The 16,249-nt window shown below is 36.1% G+C and overlaps 1 protein-coding gene across 1 annotated transcript in view; it reads left to right on the top strand.

Annotated features, from left to right (window-relative positions):
• Osbp (oxysterol binding protein) overlaps positions 1-16,249 on the top strand; it is a 128,711-nt gene that overhangs the window by 33,645 nt on the left and 78,817 nt on the right. The window lies entirely within an intron of this gene.

Here is a 16,249-nt window from a genome sequence, read left to right as displayed (position 1 = left end):
TTTATGAACAAGTAATGGACAATATGGGTTTATGATAGTTGAAATAAGTTATGTAATTTTTAGAATGAATTTTTTTCGATGCGGCGAGCGAAGATCAATCCGATGCATGACCCACCACGAGTAGTCGAGAGAGCCGGATTCGTTATCAACCTTATCAAATTCCATACGAATTTATTGAAGCCGCGAATTGAGAATTTACAAGAGCTCGGCTCCAATCATGCTAACCTCATCTATGAAAACGATATCAATGTTTTTGAAACCACTGCGAAATGAATTCAAAGATTCGATAGACAACCCGTGATCCGTTCTGGATAACGAGATTCGAAAAGCCGAATGTGCAGTTGTTCCATTGATAGCAGTAGCCGCTTTACCACTGAATGCACAAGCGACATACGAATTGTAAGCAGAATTATGGTGTTGACTGAATCTGTTGTACGCAGGGAACTCAGAAATAATGGGAACTGAAATACCCAACGGGTAAGGCGATCACTGGTAACCATCTCGAGTAAGGAAGAATCCGGGTTAAACTTACACACTTGTCAAGAATACATTGTACATCTAATACTGAAAACATTTATGCATTTACGGTCATTTAATGTTGGTGTATTACACACACTATTGCACGTGCATAATGCGTGCTTCATTTTCATAGGACACTCACACATTCAAAAACCCTGCTTCAACGTGCGGCGTATTGAATATAGCCAATCGGTATTCTATTTATTATCTGTTCTGTGGTTGTACGTCTCCATCTAAAGTTTCATTGTGAACGTTTTTCCACAACCCATACGTATTTGTTTTTATTGAACTAAGACTACTATTTACAGATGGCATTGGTTAGTTTTTAAAAATAAATTAGACCTTGCCTAAACCAAACCATAATAGTTTTGGTATACTTTGGGCGATCCAACAAAATTGTGCACATTTCAGTCATACTTATTTGTTTTCGTTGAGTTAGAAATACATATTACACATGTTGGTTATTTTTTTTAAATTCATTAAACCCTGCCTAACCAAACTGTAATAGATAAAAATATTATAAATTATATTTTAAATAAAATATATTATAAATATATATAGGTTATCAGGAATACAGCGGAAAACACATTTTGAAAATAGCCGATAAACTGGATTATTTGTTAGGTTAACCTAACCAAACCTAACCTAACCTAACCCAACCCAACCTAACCTAACCTAACCTAAACTAACCCAAACTAACAAATAATCCAGTATATCGGGTATTTTCAAAATGTGTTTTCCGCTATATTCCTGATAACCGAACAGTACCAAATATTATTCTATCTATAAAATATTAAGTTATGTATGATTTAATTGCATAATTTTAGATATTTTATAGATGGATGATCGCAAGGTTTAATTGAATTTTAAAAACCAACCAACACCATCTATGTGAATTATTGTAGTCTTATTTTAATGAAAATAAATATATATGAGTCATAAAGTTTAGTGTGCACTATTTATGGCGGATCTTAACAGCCTATCTCCACCCTTCGCTACTGGTATCTGCCTAAGGAGAAAGGTCCTGGTGTAATTCTCTTTCTATGCTCGTAGCATTCCACGCAGTAAATCTATCGATATACGTATGAATCAACGCACGTATGGCAAGCTCTCTTATCACTATTAAGGAATGTCATGTACTCATTGTCACATGCTTTCTGTCATCGTTCAATTTTAACTGATTAATTTTTTAATAACAATTATTTTTGCAACATAGATTATTACATAAACATTTGTGATTCATGAGTTGACACCAAAATCTATTATATTATGTATATGTTACGCCGAATGTGCGAAATTGACTATTACATGAAATGGGCAAAATTTTGGCTAATTCATGTAATGGTCAAGCCTGTTGCTGTATTCATGAATTAGGTAAATTTTCTGCCGAGTACGTGAATTCGCCAGGGTATGGAATTCTTAAACTGTCAACATGACAGTAGAAAAAGTAAGTTTAATACGGATGGTTTTATTAGTTATAATTGGACATAATATAATATTATTAGGTCAGGTTAGGTTCTGTAATTCTGAATTATTCAACTGAATGTCCATTTTGAGGTTAGCTAACGAGTGTCAACAAACTATCACAAACATACAATCGACCATTGCACGATTGATACCCAAGCACGAATCAAATCGCGAAAATACCTTTCAATAAAATTCTTCCGTTATCATATTATAATTCTAGATTTTTTTTGCGCATAGTAAATGGATATGAACATCATTGTAGTTATTGATTGGTATAGTTTTATATTATGATCAATGACATTTGACACATTTGGTTAGTTTGATTAGTTGCAAAAAACACCACCGGAGCGCGACCATCTATTTTGACCATAGATAATATCGTCGCCGTAGATGTCAAGGGAGCCAGTCCACAAAATCATAATGCTGAGAAATCGGCGCGCAAAGATTTTGTGTGACAAAAAAAGGAACAGTTTTTGTTTTAACTTTTTTATTTTTAAAGATAGAATTGTGAAACTTTGAACGTAGATACTTTGTGATATTATCTTTTTATTATTTTGAATGAATAACTAAAAAAAATTGTATTTTAAAAGTTATGTGTGTTATATCTCTTGACCACTGAATATTGACATGTACAGTTGGCATACTTGTGCGGTAGTCAAAAGAGTTAGGCCTCTTATGCCTGTTGAACACTGAGAATTTGTGGACAAAGCACTAACATTTTGTGGATATACTCTAAAGAAAAGTCTATTATTGACCTTTTATGGTGCCCACCTTAACCTAGAATCTACCTGATTTCATTCAGTATGTGAACATAGTCGTCTCTAAACAAAAAGTTAGCTTTTCAAAAATATAATTACATTGTTGTTTTAATTTAATCAAACGCTTTTTTTGTAGTACTTATTCCATTTTTAATCAATAAATTAGGACCGGTTTCATCCGCCTCAGAGGGACATTTTCAACTTGTTCATTTCAGTTGAAAATGTCCCTATGAGGCGGACGAAACCGGTCCTAATTTATTGATTAAAAGTGGAATAAGTACTACAAAAAAAATGCGTTTTATTAAATTAAAACAACAATACAATGCAGTTACACCATGAATTGACAGTTAACAAAATAAAAGAAAAAAATATATAATTACAATTAAGTTACAATAAAACTAGACACACATTTTAATCATCTCCATCGCTCTCTGAGCTGCTGTTTTTCTGAGTTGGACGATCTTCAGGCTCCAAATTTTTATAGAAGTCGTGATAGGTTGACGGAATGCTACCTTTTTGGCATAGTTTTGACAGATCTTTTAGTTTACCTTGGTCAATTCTAGGTTTGGAACTGTACAGCCTTGGTACTTCTAGGGTAGGTACGTTTCGATGCCGTCTTCGCTGGATTTGTAGTGACTCAAAGTTATTCTGGCTCAATTGGTATTTATAAAAGATAGTCGTGGGTTCACCTTTGCGATATTGGAACCACTTTACCTTTAGCCACTTCATTTTGTCTCCATTTTCCGACAGAGTTTTATTGGTCATCACTTGACTGCAATATTTCTTGTAATCGAAGAAGTCGGAATATTCCATTTCCACAACCTTATGGTAGGGGTTACTAGTTTTCGCGGTACGGGCGACCATATACCATCCTTCTGGTGTGAATACGTCCACTTTCCTTCCTCGGGCCTCTATTGTGGAGTGCACAGAATCGCACTCCATTTCGGAGTGCCCTGATTCCATAAATTTTTGGTTTATTGTGTTGATGGGCAGCTGTTCCACGGCACGTAATAACATTGTAGATACAACTGAGTTGCGATTTTGACCTGAAGCTGTATCCGAATACAGAGTTACTTCTTTTTTGGGGCCTACTGAAACCAAGAGCTTCCACAGGCACGTGGCGACCTCCGAAGCACCCTTTGTACCTGCACCTTCATGCCACATGTAGTTCGTCGCTTGTCTAGTAGCCAGGTCATACACTGTGAAATTGTAGGTTTTCAGCTTTTTGGTATAATACAACTGTCCTACTTGCAAACTTGGAGTCAACAATATTTTTTCCAGATCCATGGTAAAGCAACTAATTGTTGGATCACACATAGCTTGGGCCTTGTCGATTTTTTTGTGTTCTCTCGCTTCCTCTTTTCGAGTCAAGTGCAGTTTGTATTCCTCCTCGTCTTTTGCCTTCTCTTCGTCTGACTTGTTCTTGTACTGAGTACAAAAGTCACACTGATCCTTTTTAGGAGTGTGAAAGCCGTAGTTAAATTCTGTGACAAAGATCGATTTGTAGAAGCCGTGCTTTTCTGGTTCAACATTATGCTCCTTGCAATACTCTACATAGTCCATGTAGATACGAGTCTCGCTCAAACCAGAAGGCAAGTATTTTCTCTTACTGCTGCTCCGGCAGTAATGGGAAGCAACTACGGGCAACGATTTGATGTGGTCCCTGATTATGTTCCTCACTTCCTCTGGTTTTTTGTTGGGCGGTTCTTTGTGACCTCTCCGATCTATATCAGTGACACCTGAAGGAGTCAACTTTTTCATTGCATTTTCAACTTTTTTGCTCGAGATGTCATATGTCGCCAAAAAGAACTGTTTGCACACTTGGGCTCTCAATTCATTACACATCACAGAGTATTGCAAGGTATACTCTCGTTTGGTGCAGTCTCCATGGTACCTTCGTTTCACTGGGATACGATTTATACTGTTACCAATGAAGGCCCATCTTGCTCTTTCGGAATCCAGACTCAGATAGTCGGCCAACATTTGCTCCCGCTGTGATTTTCCTATTTTGGATGTGCATTTATAATGGCACTTACAGTTAACTTCTCTTATCGCCCTTGCTCGAATTTTTTTTCCGGATCTGCTTTGATATTCGCTGCCTGCCATTCTCAATATCTTTTGTGAATTCCGCTTCCACATTTTTGGGTTTCGCTTGCGTTTCCTACTTAAATCATCTGTAGTCTGATCTGTAGAAGTGGGGATGGATGATACAGGATTGTTACTATGGTTGCTCTCGGTTATTTCAGAAGTATAAGTTCCTGAAACATTAATGTTGTGTTGATAATATGCAGGTTCCTGCTGGCATGACTCATTTGAATCTAGTAGTGTTGGTGCCAGGTTGACGTTCCAATCTGTAAAACAAAACAAAGTAGTTTATTTCTTTGAAACTACCAAGGTAAATATTAATAATTTGTTATTAGCAAATGACTCTCTGATGGTCACAGGTTTTAATCAAACCAACAATTATTGATAACCAACAAATTAAAATATTGACCTACCACGTGTGTGCTTGGAGAGACATTTTGGAGCTCTGTATATATGGCTGGACCAGCAATCTTGTCCGGAGCTTGCATATTCAGCTCGAGGTCTGCACATCCAGCTTGTACGGCATTCCCGTGAGAGTCTGTAAAAGAAATAAAACTAATACAGCTTGCGCACACATTACTCATTGCTGTCAAAGCAGCCTGAATCAACATTTTTAACTAGTAAGTGTTTTTAGCTCAATATTTCATCGACACTTACCTTTACGGGTATGTTGATTAGTAGAATTTAAAACGGCTGCAACCATTAGTCTCCCACGTGAATAGTTCATTATTTAGCACCTTTTCTCACTGAATCACAACTGAATACAACAATCACACTAAATACACTGAATAAAAATGCTTACAGTCGCAAACCCAAAGAAAAAAGATCACCAAATAAACCAACCGCAATGTTAGTATGAATAATATGACACGATACAGGTGCTGGCGTGAATAACCCGACTCGCTAAACTCAGTTTTCTCTGTTTCTTATGCTGAGTTAGAGCAAGACAACACTATAAATCTTTGTCGAATGTGAGCCGAGGCGTGCGTACCGGGCCACAGATTGAGCGGGAAGTCCCAGTGGTCAACAGCGTTAAGTCACATAATCATGTGAAATTATTCGGAAGTCAAAAGACTTATGCGGCTTGTCGTCATTGACTACTTTAATGTATGTGTGCTAGGTCTATTGGCAATTTACAAAATACTCATACATAGGGCTTTTTGTGGCTCAAATCCATTGACCACGGCATCTTTGATGGTTTTAAAATGCTTTTGTGTACTTAACTCATTTTCGCCAAATGTGTGGCTTGACTCCCTTGACATCTACGGCGACGATATACGTAAATTTTGACCAATGCATGAGCTTTTGACACATTTAGTTTAGTTGCAAAAAACACCACCGTAGCGCTACTATCTAATTTGTCCAATGCATGAACTAGGCAGAAAAATTACTGCCGAATTCACGCACTCGGCAGATATTTTGTCTAATTCATGAATTAGGCAACAGGCTTGCATTTTTCATGATTTAGGCAAAGTTTTGCCAATTTCAGGTAATAGTCAATTCCGCTCATTCGGCGTAACATATACAAATGTTAAAAAATAAAAATATAAGTAGTTTTGAAATTTTATTATAAGTATGTCATTTTCATTCATAATTCTATTTAACAAAATTGCTGGCATCCAAATCGTCTTTCATTATCTGCCTCTTCTGTCAAAAAAAGTGAGGTTATTTATTATTCGGCAGTGTATAATATTTTTATTAGATTTTAGGGCGAAAGTTTCATAATAAAAAAAAACATCCAGAGTAGTGGAGCACTACAAATGTTTGGTGCTCCGGGTAAAACCCCACTGCTCCGTGCTCCTGCTCCGAGCTCCGCTCCAACGCTCTGAATAATACAACAGTTGATGTTAGGTTACGTGAAGATTACAATTTTGCCTGCCTGCGGTGCTAATATCCTATAAATGTTTGTATATGGTAATTTATGAGTGTGAAGATTTTCTTTGCATATAGGCTATACTTCAGTTGAGGCATGGTCTAAAAAGATCGTGGCTAGGTGATGCGCGGATTGTTCAAATGACGCGTGCCGAACTAAATATAATTTGTTGTAAAAATCCAACATGTGTCCATTTAATGTTATGTTTATTGTTATATTACTAATAATAATAGTATATTCATTGACATGTTTTCTGTTTTAAGTACATACGTATAGTTTTTTAGTCATCTTTACACGATTTAAGAATATTTTCATCCGACGCCATGACAAAACAAATCGACGTGCAGACACGTTGACTGTCGGTCTGTGATTGGCGACTAGTGAGAAATTTCGTCGCACCTACTGTTGAAAATTATTTGCCGTTTCACTGAAGTACGCTCTTAAGATAGCAACATAGAAATTGCAGGACCGAAGTAATTAATTTGAGATTAAAATAATATAGCGTTTTGAGTCAACTTATGGTCGACTCTGTGATTCTTAGGTATGTCGCTACCTACTGCTTGGCATGACCATTTTGTAATTTATCTTCCAGGACCTTGAAATGTGCGTCAGCCAAGTAGGGATTCCGCCAAACAAAAATGTTGTAAACGGATGCCTACGGATGTTGTAAATTAATTAAAACATTGCCATTTTTGTGATACAGAGGTATTTTGTTTTTTAGTTTTTACAGTGTGTAGGTACCACAGAACAGATTAATAAATAGAATTCCGATAGGCTATATTCCAATACACAACATTTTGACACAGGGTTTTGAATGTGTGAGTGTCCTACGAAAATGAACCACGCATTATAGACATGCAATTAATAGTGTGTGTTGCAACCTTCAAATACACCAATCTTTAATGAGCGTCATTGCATAAACCCAGTGCAGTTGTCAGTATTCGACGTATGACATATTTTTGATACATGTTTAAGTTTATCCCATATTTGTCCACACTCGAGATCGGTTGCCTGCTTCTCCATAACCGTTAGATATTTTGTTCCATAGTGGGTACCTATTTCTTTCTTTGACGTTTCGGGTTCGTTGCGAAGGCCATTCTCAATAGAAACATTGAAGAAAGAAGGAGAAAAAATACACGCGTAGGTAGGTACTGTAGATCCAACAAAATTCGATAATAGAGATTCTAGAGTTATCATCAGTTATCACTCTCAGCACTCACGGTGTCATTATCTTCCCGTACTCCGTTTTCTTTTGAGGACTTCATAAGTATACGGCGCTATGTTGGTGTTTGATGACCGACCCATCACTGCCGTTATAAATGTGACAACGTCAGACTCATCGTAGAGCTCGCAGAGTTCATGATTATAGCGATGTCATCTCTGCTTACTTACTTATCGTGTCCGGGATCACACCGCTCCTTTCCGAAACGTTGCAGCGGAGACCGCCCTGATCTCTGCTGATTGGGGTGAAGATCTTTCCATGATTCTGTGCTCAAACACCTGTAGCTTATGGAAATCACTGGCAGCTAACGTCCAAGTCTCTGTCCCTTGTCACAATACTGGTTTACGATTCTCCTTTTAATTTCATTGCTCATGTTTATTAGTCGTTGGCTGTGAAACAAATTTTACTGCAAGAATAACCTTCGGGTTGATAAGTTTTATTATTACGCTTTATTGGTCAAGCGAATAATTTAAATTTAATTTATTTTAGTGATAATGTTTTTAAATTATTTCCCTATTCGATACCAAAAATGTACAAGAATTTATTTTATTTTGTTAACTGTCAATTCATGGTGGAACTGCATTGTATTGTTGTTTTTATTTAATAAATTTTTATTTTATAAAACACAATTTTTTTTATAGTACTTATTCCACTTTAATTAATATATTAGGACCGGTTTCGTCCACCTCAGTTGAAAATGTCCCACTGAGGTGGACGAAACCGGTCCTAATATATTAATTAAAGTGGAATAAGTACTATAAAAAAAATAAAAAAAATTGCGTTTTATAAAACAAAAATAACAATTTATTAAATAAAAACAACAAAACGTACAAGATTTAAGGATATTAGATTCTTATTACATAATATTTGAATAACCTCAGATGCCATTGCCTTGATTCAGTTGTAAAGTTGGTACCTTCACCAGGACTTCGAACCGTTATTTTGTTTCGGTTTAAGTAAAAAAATATATATTGGTTCGGTTCCGGTTTTCGTTCTCAAAAAAATAACTGTTTTCCAGTTTAAGATTGTTGTTTCATCTCCGAGTGATTAATTTTTAAATGTTTCAAAGACCCAATACGTAAGACGTGTTGCGCTTACGACAACTGAAGTAGGGAGTTAGATAATGTTAACGTGCGTGTTTGAACATGTCGCCAAAACAATATCGGTTTTTTCGGTTCAGTTCCAGTTTCGACGCCGTGGCCTTCACATCGGAGAAGGATTAGAATACCATGAATGCCCTCCGCATTGGTGGTGATCCTATTCCAAATTATTTTCAAAAATGTCCTGTAGTTTTTACTGTTATTTTGACACAAATCTATCTGGTAGGTATATCGCACTATAATATAACCGATATTTTGGGACATTAAAAAATGGAATATTATGTTAACCACAAAAACATTTTGTAAGACTGCTTTTTATTTCGCTGTACGGGTACTATTCATAGCTCTACTATGCTTACGTGTGCAATTTAGAAGAGATTTTGTTGTACTTCTACATACATATTTTTTCCAACTTAGCCGCTATGTAAATGAGAACTCTGCCGCTCTTGGTAATTTTGACCTGTCCCCCTGAGTTAACTTATCTTAAAAATCTGGAGCATTACTTATTTGTTGTACTAAGGTACAGGACTCACTTGCTATTGGTGATGCCGATTGGGAGTGCATTAACTGTGCTTCGGATATCGAAATAATCCACTTGCGTGAGAGTGAGCTTACGTAAATAGTCTTTTGTATGAAAAAAAGAAAGAGCTCATTCTCATTGGCTCATTCAGTGGAAAAATGCGTTTTTACGTTAAGCAAGTTCTATTTACTCCTATTACGAACCTAGTGTTTTTTTTGTTGATTTACTCAATGTTGAATGAACGTTTTGAATTAGTAATTTGCAATGTTCACTTTATTATGTGAAATAAATATATTTGATTTTGGCACCCAGAATAACCGTAAATTTGGCACCCAAAATAACCGGTATTTTGGGACATGAAAAAACGTAATTTCGGCACACGAAAATAACCGACATTCTGGCATCAGAAAATAACCGATATTTTGGCATCCGAAAAAACCGATGTTTTTTTTAAATTATCAAATAAGTACTCGAAAGTGACTTCATTGGCAATGTCATATCATTATGTACATATTAAAATTAAACTGTTGAAGTCATGAACACATGACACATGTTCACCATATTATGTGAAATGAATATAAATAAGTATTTGAATTTATACTGGCACCAGAATAACCGTAAACCTGGCACCCAAAATGACCGGTATTTTGGGACAAGGAAAAACGTAATTTCGGCACATGAAAATAACCGATATTTTGGCATCCGAAAATACCGATTTTTTTTTTTTAATATTATCAAATATTCAAAAGGTCACTTCCATTGACAATGTCATTTCAATATGTACATATTAAAATTAAATGGTTGAAATGGTTAAAAGTCATGAACATGTGACCCGTGTCGTGCCATATTGCATGCAGAGTCACTTCGCGTGTCGTCAACTTTTATTCAGCCCATAATGAATGCAGGGTTGCCACTATTTTAATCATTTATTGACTGCATCCTAAAGCATCGTCCGCATTATATCCTGCTATATTTTGTTTTTTTTAAACATTGGTTATATCTATCTACTGACGACAATAAAAAGTTTTTTTTCCTGCAGATTCATACTAAGTCCATATGTCTTATGGTGTTTACTTTGGTCAGTAAAAATTGAAGATGTTCGGCATTATCCATCTACCATTATTACTCTTTCTAAAACTTACCATGTTGGATGTCGTCAATTAACTTTTTTAAAATAAACTCAAGAGTATAATATGAATAAATGCAGTGGCGAAGGGTGGAGGTAGGCTGTTAAGATCCGCCTTAAACAGTGCACATTATACTTTGTTAGTCATACCTATTTGTTTTTATTGAACTAAGACTACACTTTACAGATGGTGTTGGTTAGTTTTTAAAAATCAATTAAACCTTGCCTAAACTAAACCATATTAGGCGATTCGACAAAATAGTGCACAATTTTTCATTCATACTTATTTGTTTTCGTTTAATTAAGAATACATAATATTACACATGTTGTTGGTTAATTTTGGCGAATTAATTACGCCCTGCCTAAACCAAACCATACTAGATTAAAAAAATATTATATCTATAAAATATCCAAAATTATGTATGGTTTAATTTCTTAATTTTAAATATTTTATAGATAGACGATTATTTTTTGACTAATATCTGTTATGGGTTGGTTTTCGAAGTGTTTAATTGAATTTTAAAAAAAAACTAACCAGCACCATCTGTTAGTTCAATTAAAACAAATACGTATGACTGACAAAGTTTATTGTGGACTATTTATGTCGGATCATAACAGCCTACCTCCACCCTTCGCCACTGCAGTGTGACTTGTTATATGACTAGTTTTTTGATTTTGTTTTCTTATGTCGTTTTGAACTAAATGTTTTACTTATTTATTTAGTGGTCTAAGTACATTCTGGTTAGTTTTGTTTTGAGTAAACTAGGTTCAAACATAATATTTGAGTATTTCTAATTCTGTAAGTAAGGGTATGATTGCAATTCTGAAGTGTTATTTTGAGTACATTTAAGTTATTGTGTAAGGGAAATCATACCCTTACAGAATAAGAAATACTCAAATGTTATGTTCGAACCTAGCTTACCTACTCAAAAATAACCAGAATGGACTTCGTTAATCGATTATCTATCTATACAACATAAGAAATGAATCCACTAATCAATGCCCGGTGGTTACTTACCGTGATTAGGTTGGGTTTCGGGAATTCTCGAGAAATTTTCGAGATTTTCTATCCCGAATCTCGAGAATTGAAATTTTTAACATTTCGGGAAATCCCGGTTCTCGAGAATCTTTTCTCGGGATTCGGAATTTCTTTATTATCAAATATTAATTGAAAAAAAACGTTTCTCTATATGAAAAAGGTGGACAGAAAACACAAAACATTCAAAGACTGATCGGGGCATTTAACACAATTAAGCCAACGTCGACTCAAAATGAGCGCAAATTTCAACATCAGGGATTTTTGTGTCTCAAAAGCGTACGCGATTGTCAGACGCAGCGATTGACAGTCTGTGTTTTTTGAAATTCTATTTCAATAAGTAATGTGTTGAATTATTTTTGTTTTACCTACTTACATACTTCTATTTGTTTGTCTTCTTACATAAAAAAAAAAATGGAATTTGATAAATAAAATGTCTGTTTTTACCATTGATATACTACTGGATGAATCATATGCTTTTTAAAATGACGCCCGATTTTCAGCGACTTAAAAAAAGACTTTAAAGAGTAAAACTTACTGAGTAAGCCAGATCTAGCTTGCATCTTACTCTAACTAATAGTCAGCGCATGACGACTTGCTCTGTCTGTTTTGCGTTGCAGCTACCCTTAGTGCTCGGCCGTAGTCAATTGGCGGGCGCGGCGCGGCGGCGTCTTGCGAAACTCAAACGTATAACCGTGTGTATTATGCCCCAAAAAACACACTGTCTACGAACATTTTACACACGGTTATACGTTTGAGTTTCGCAAGACGCCGCCGCGCCGCCCCCGCGCGACCACTACGTTCTTGCACTTAGGTTCACTATTCCAAGAACGCAAATTTAGTTTTACAGCCAGGGCAATACGGGTGAAATTCGGGAATCCATGTTAACGGTCTTAACGCATTATACCTACAAGGAAATATTATAAGACGATATTCGCAATATCTTTTGTGGTACATTTTTAAAATGACACTTGTATGGGAACTGCTCATCTAGTAGTATATCAATGGTTTTTACACTGATTTCAGGATTTTTTACAGGTTTTTTTTTTTAATTTCCCGATATCTCGAGAATTATTTTCTGGAAATGCCGAATCTCGAGAATTCAAAATTTCATAATTTCGGGAAATCCCGATTCTCGAGATTGAGATTTTCTCTGGAAATACCCACTCTAACCGTGATTGATCAGTGGTGGACGGGGCTTTATGATTGTGTCGCGCAAAACTTTTTGGCCTTTGTCGAGGTATGTAGGTAGATACCAATAAACACGCAAGCAATAAGCATGTTCACTAGCTTTGGCAACACTGCCCTACAGTTCGATCGACTGCGGTTGAACACTTCGCGTCTTCATTTTTTAGAATAGGTGCCAAATTAATTTTAGTTTTAGTGTCACTCACTGTTAGGAATTGCCAGTCCTTTCAAATGTTCTAGTTATGTCTATCCGGCGATCCCTGCATTCCGTTGTCCGCATGACTAGAGGTATTAAAAGGGCTCTTGTATATACGTAGGTATTTAAAAATAAACTTGTAGGCATGGTCCCCACATCCTGAAACGCCCCCCCCCCCCTACCTATCATAGGGTTCAAGGTAGTGTGACCTTCTTAAAAAGCGTTCTCCAGATGGTGTTCCAGGTAAAATTAAGGGTATTCAGTATATTTTTAGCGATTTTTTGTATTATTGAATACTGTCCGACAAGAAGATCTAGGCGATAACCGGAAGTCGCTGTAGTCGAAGTGCGATTAACTAAATAGGAGGGGCTTGTTAGTTCACAGTTTTAAGACGTGGACAACTCGTCGATAACCGGAAGTAGTTGCAGTCGAAGTGCGGTTAAAAAGAGCATGGGGCTTATTAGTTCACAGTTTTAACACGTTGACAAGAAGATCTTGTTCGACAGTACACCCATTTGAATTATGGAGTTGTCGAATATCGACTCGCAATAATCAAAAATTCCATCACACAACCACATATTTTAAAGTTGTAATACGCTCGAAGGAAAATAGCGCCGCAGGCGACATTTTACCATTAGAAAAAAAGTGTGATGTGTGTTTATCTTACTTATAAGATAGACGCGTTACGCATGGCCCACCCAGAGCCTCCCCCCTTGTGGGGGCCATGCTTGTAGGTACTTATGCCATCTGTAATACTAAATAATGTAATCATTGTAAGCGATGGTGTGGTGCTAAATAAAATAGTGCGGGGTCGTTGGTTTTTAAACACACTAACTCCCCAAAAGATGTCACTGATTGTTGAGTCTTTCGAGATGTGACTGTATAGACGCATCCTCAAAAATACTTAGACTGTCAGCAGAAGACGACGCCGCATTTCGTGGCTTAAGAACCACAGTGATTGGTACGAGTGTAGCTCCGCGGTGTTCAAAGATCGCGCTGATGGTGGCCGACCTCCGCCAGGGGATGGCACGATAAGAAGTTTTAATAGAGCATTTAAAAACCAATAAACAAAATAACTATATTAAGAGTACTTCAGTGAAACGGCAAATAATTTTCAACAGTAGGTGCGACGAATTTTCTCACTAGTCGCCAATCGGAGACAGACAGTCGAGGTATCCGCACGTCGATTTGCTTTGTCATGGGGTTGGATGAAAATATTCTTAAATCGTGTAAAGATGACTAAAAAACTTTACGTATGTACTTAAAAAAAGAAAACAAGTCAATGGATATACTATTATTATTATTATTAATATAACAATAAACATAACATTAAATGGACGCATGTTGGATTTTTATGACAAATTATATTTCGTTCGGCACGCGTCATTTGCACAATTCGCGCATCGCCTAGCCACGATTTTTTTAGACCATATAGAATAGAATAATAGAAATAGAATAGTTTTTTTTCTGCCTAAACGGTCCCCGAAATTTTTCTCATATTTTTACCGGCCCGAAGGCGTCAGAAGGTTGATGAACACTGTTATAGATCATTACGTCATAGTGTATGAAATAATTACTTTTAGAATATGTACGTGTAGGTATTTGGAAATTGACACGTCATTCATTGAAATCACTAACACGTGTAGGTACATAATAATATCAGTAAATTGGCTGCAGCGTTTCTTTCTTGCCAGATCTAGCTTGCAATTAACGCATCTACCTTATATCGTTTTTATTAGCACATTTTGATGTCTTCAACGGCTTTAAATGTTGAGAAATAAAACAATACAATGAAACAATATGAGCATTCTTGGCATTATAGTGATATTGGTATCATATATTATAATTTAATGTGTGCTTTAGACATGTGGCATCGGATTGACGATTATCGGGAATTTCAGTTGGATTAATTTCTTATTTTATGTCAATTTTTAAATGAGTTTTTGGGAAAATGTGGTGTGATTTTTACATGTAGGTATACCCATTTTTTTCTTTTTTTTCGATCAGCAAAAACAGGTAGGTACTTATTGATTTTTTATTTTCTCAAAATCTAGCGTTTTTTTCTACCGAATTGCTTGTTTTCGTACCCCGTCTGCATGTTCTTGTCACCGACAGTTGGCAACACTACCCGTCATGGACCTTTTTTTATCCAATTGGATATTCAAATGGGATACATTTGTAAATAAGACTTGTTAACTGCACTAACAACTATTGTAGATAACTGCCTTGTTTATGCGGGGCTATTCTAACATATCACTTAACTCCAAATCAATAGAAAAAGTGATAAATATGATAATATGTCGTATTCAGTCACTTAATTATCCCGGGAAGTTAACTGTCAGACGTGCTATTTCGTTCATCACAGCTTTAACCGCAAACTGTAAAAAACGTCGTTGAGTAACACAGTTTGCATGTTTTACTCGATTCCAATTGGATAAAAAAGTCCAATTTGCGATTCTAATGGTACCTTTATATTTGGAATCAAGCATAATAAGGCGTGTTAACTGTGTTAACTGTGTTAACGATTATTGTAGATAACCGCATTGTTTAGTGATATCCGTGTTATTTTAGAGGAATAAAAAATAATAGAAACGTGTTAACTATTTAGATAAGCCCTGCTGGCATATTTTTGTGAGTGACAGTTGGCAACACTGTGTGTAATATCGCAGTAGTGCAAGCATAATAAGGCGTGTTAACTGTGTTAACTGTGTTAACGATTATTGTAGATAACCGCATTGTTTAGTGATATCCGTGTTATTTTAGAGGAATAAAAAATAATAGAAACGTGTTAACTATTTAGATAAGCCCTGCTGGCATATTTTTGTGAGTGACAGTTGGCAACACTGTGTGTAATATCGCAGTAGTGCTATGCAAATTTAGAGCTGATAAGCAGAACCGTATGTAATTAAGTAAACATTTAAACTCCATGATTGTGTATATAATTATGTAGCACTCAATTGCATTGGAGCAAACCACTCTGATAATGGGCAAACGATTTCGCTGAAAAAAAAAACTCGTGAAAGAAATCAAAATTCAGATTTCGTTTTCAAAAATTCAGTCGCTCGCGGGCAGTTGTCGACGTTGGTCGTGTTGCTCCGTCGCTTACGAGACGCACCGGCGTTCAAATTTTAATAATGACGTATTGCGAACATTTAAAAA

Source organism: Rhyacophila brunnea, unplaced genomic scaffold (genome assembly GCF_057557595.1).
Source record: "Rhyacophila brunnea isolate RB1 unplaced genomic scaffold, BYU_Rbru_1.0 scaffold_23, whole genome shotgun sequence".
NCBI lineage: Eukaryota > Metazoa > Arthropoda > Insecta > Trichoptera > Rhyacophilidae > Rhyacophila > Rhyacophila brunnea.
Note: the sequence above shows the minus strand (reverse complement) of the source record. Positions and strands in the feature narration are given on the sequence as shown.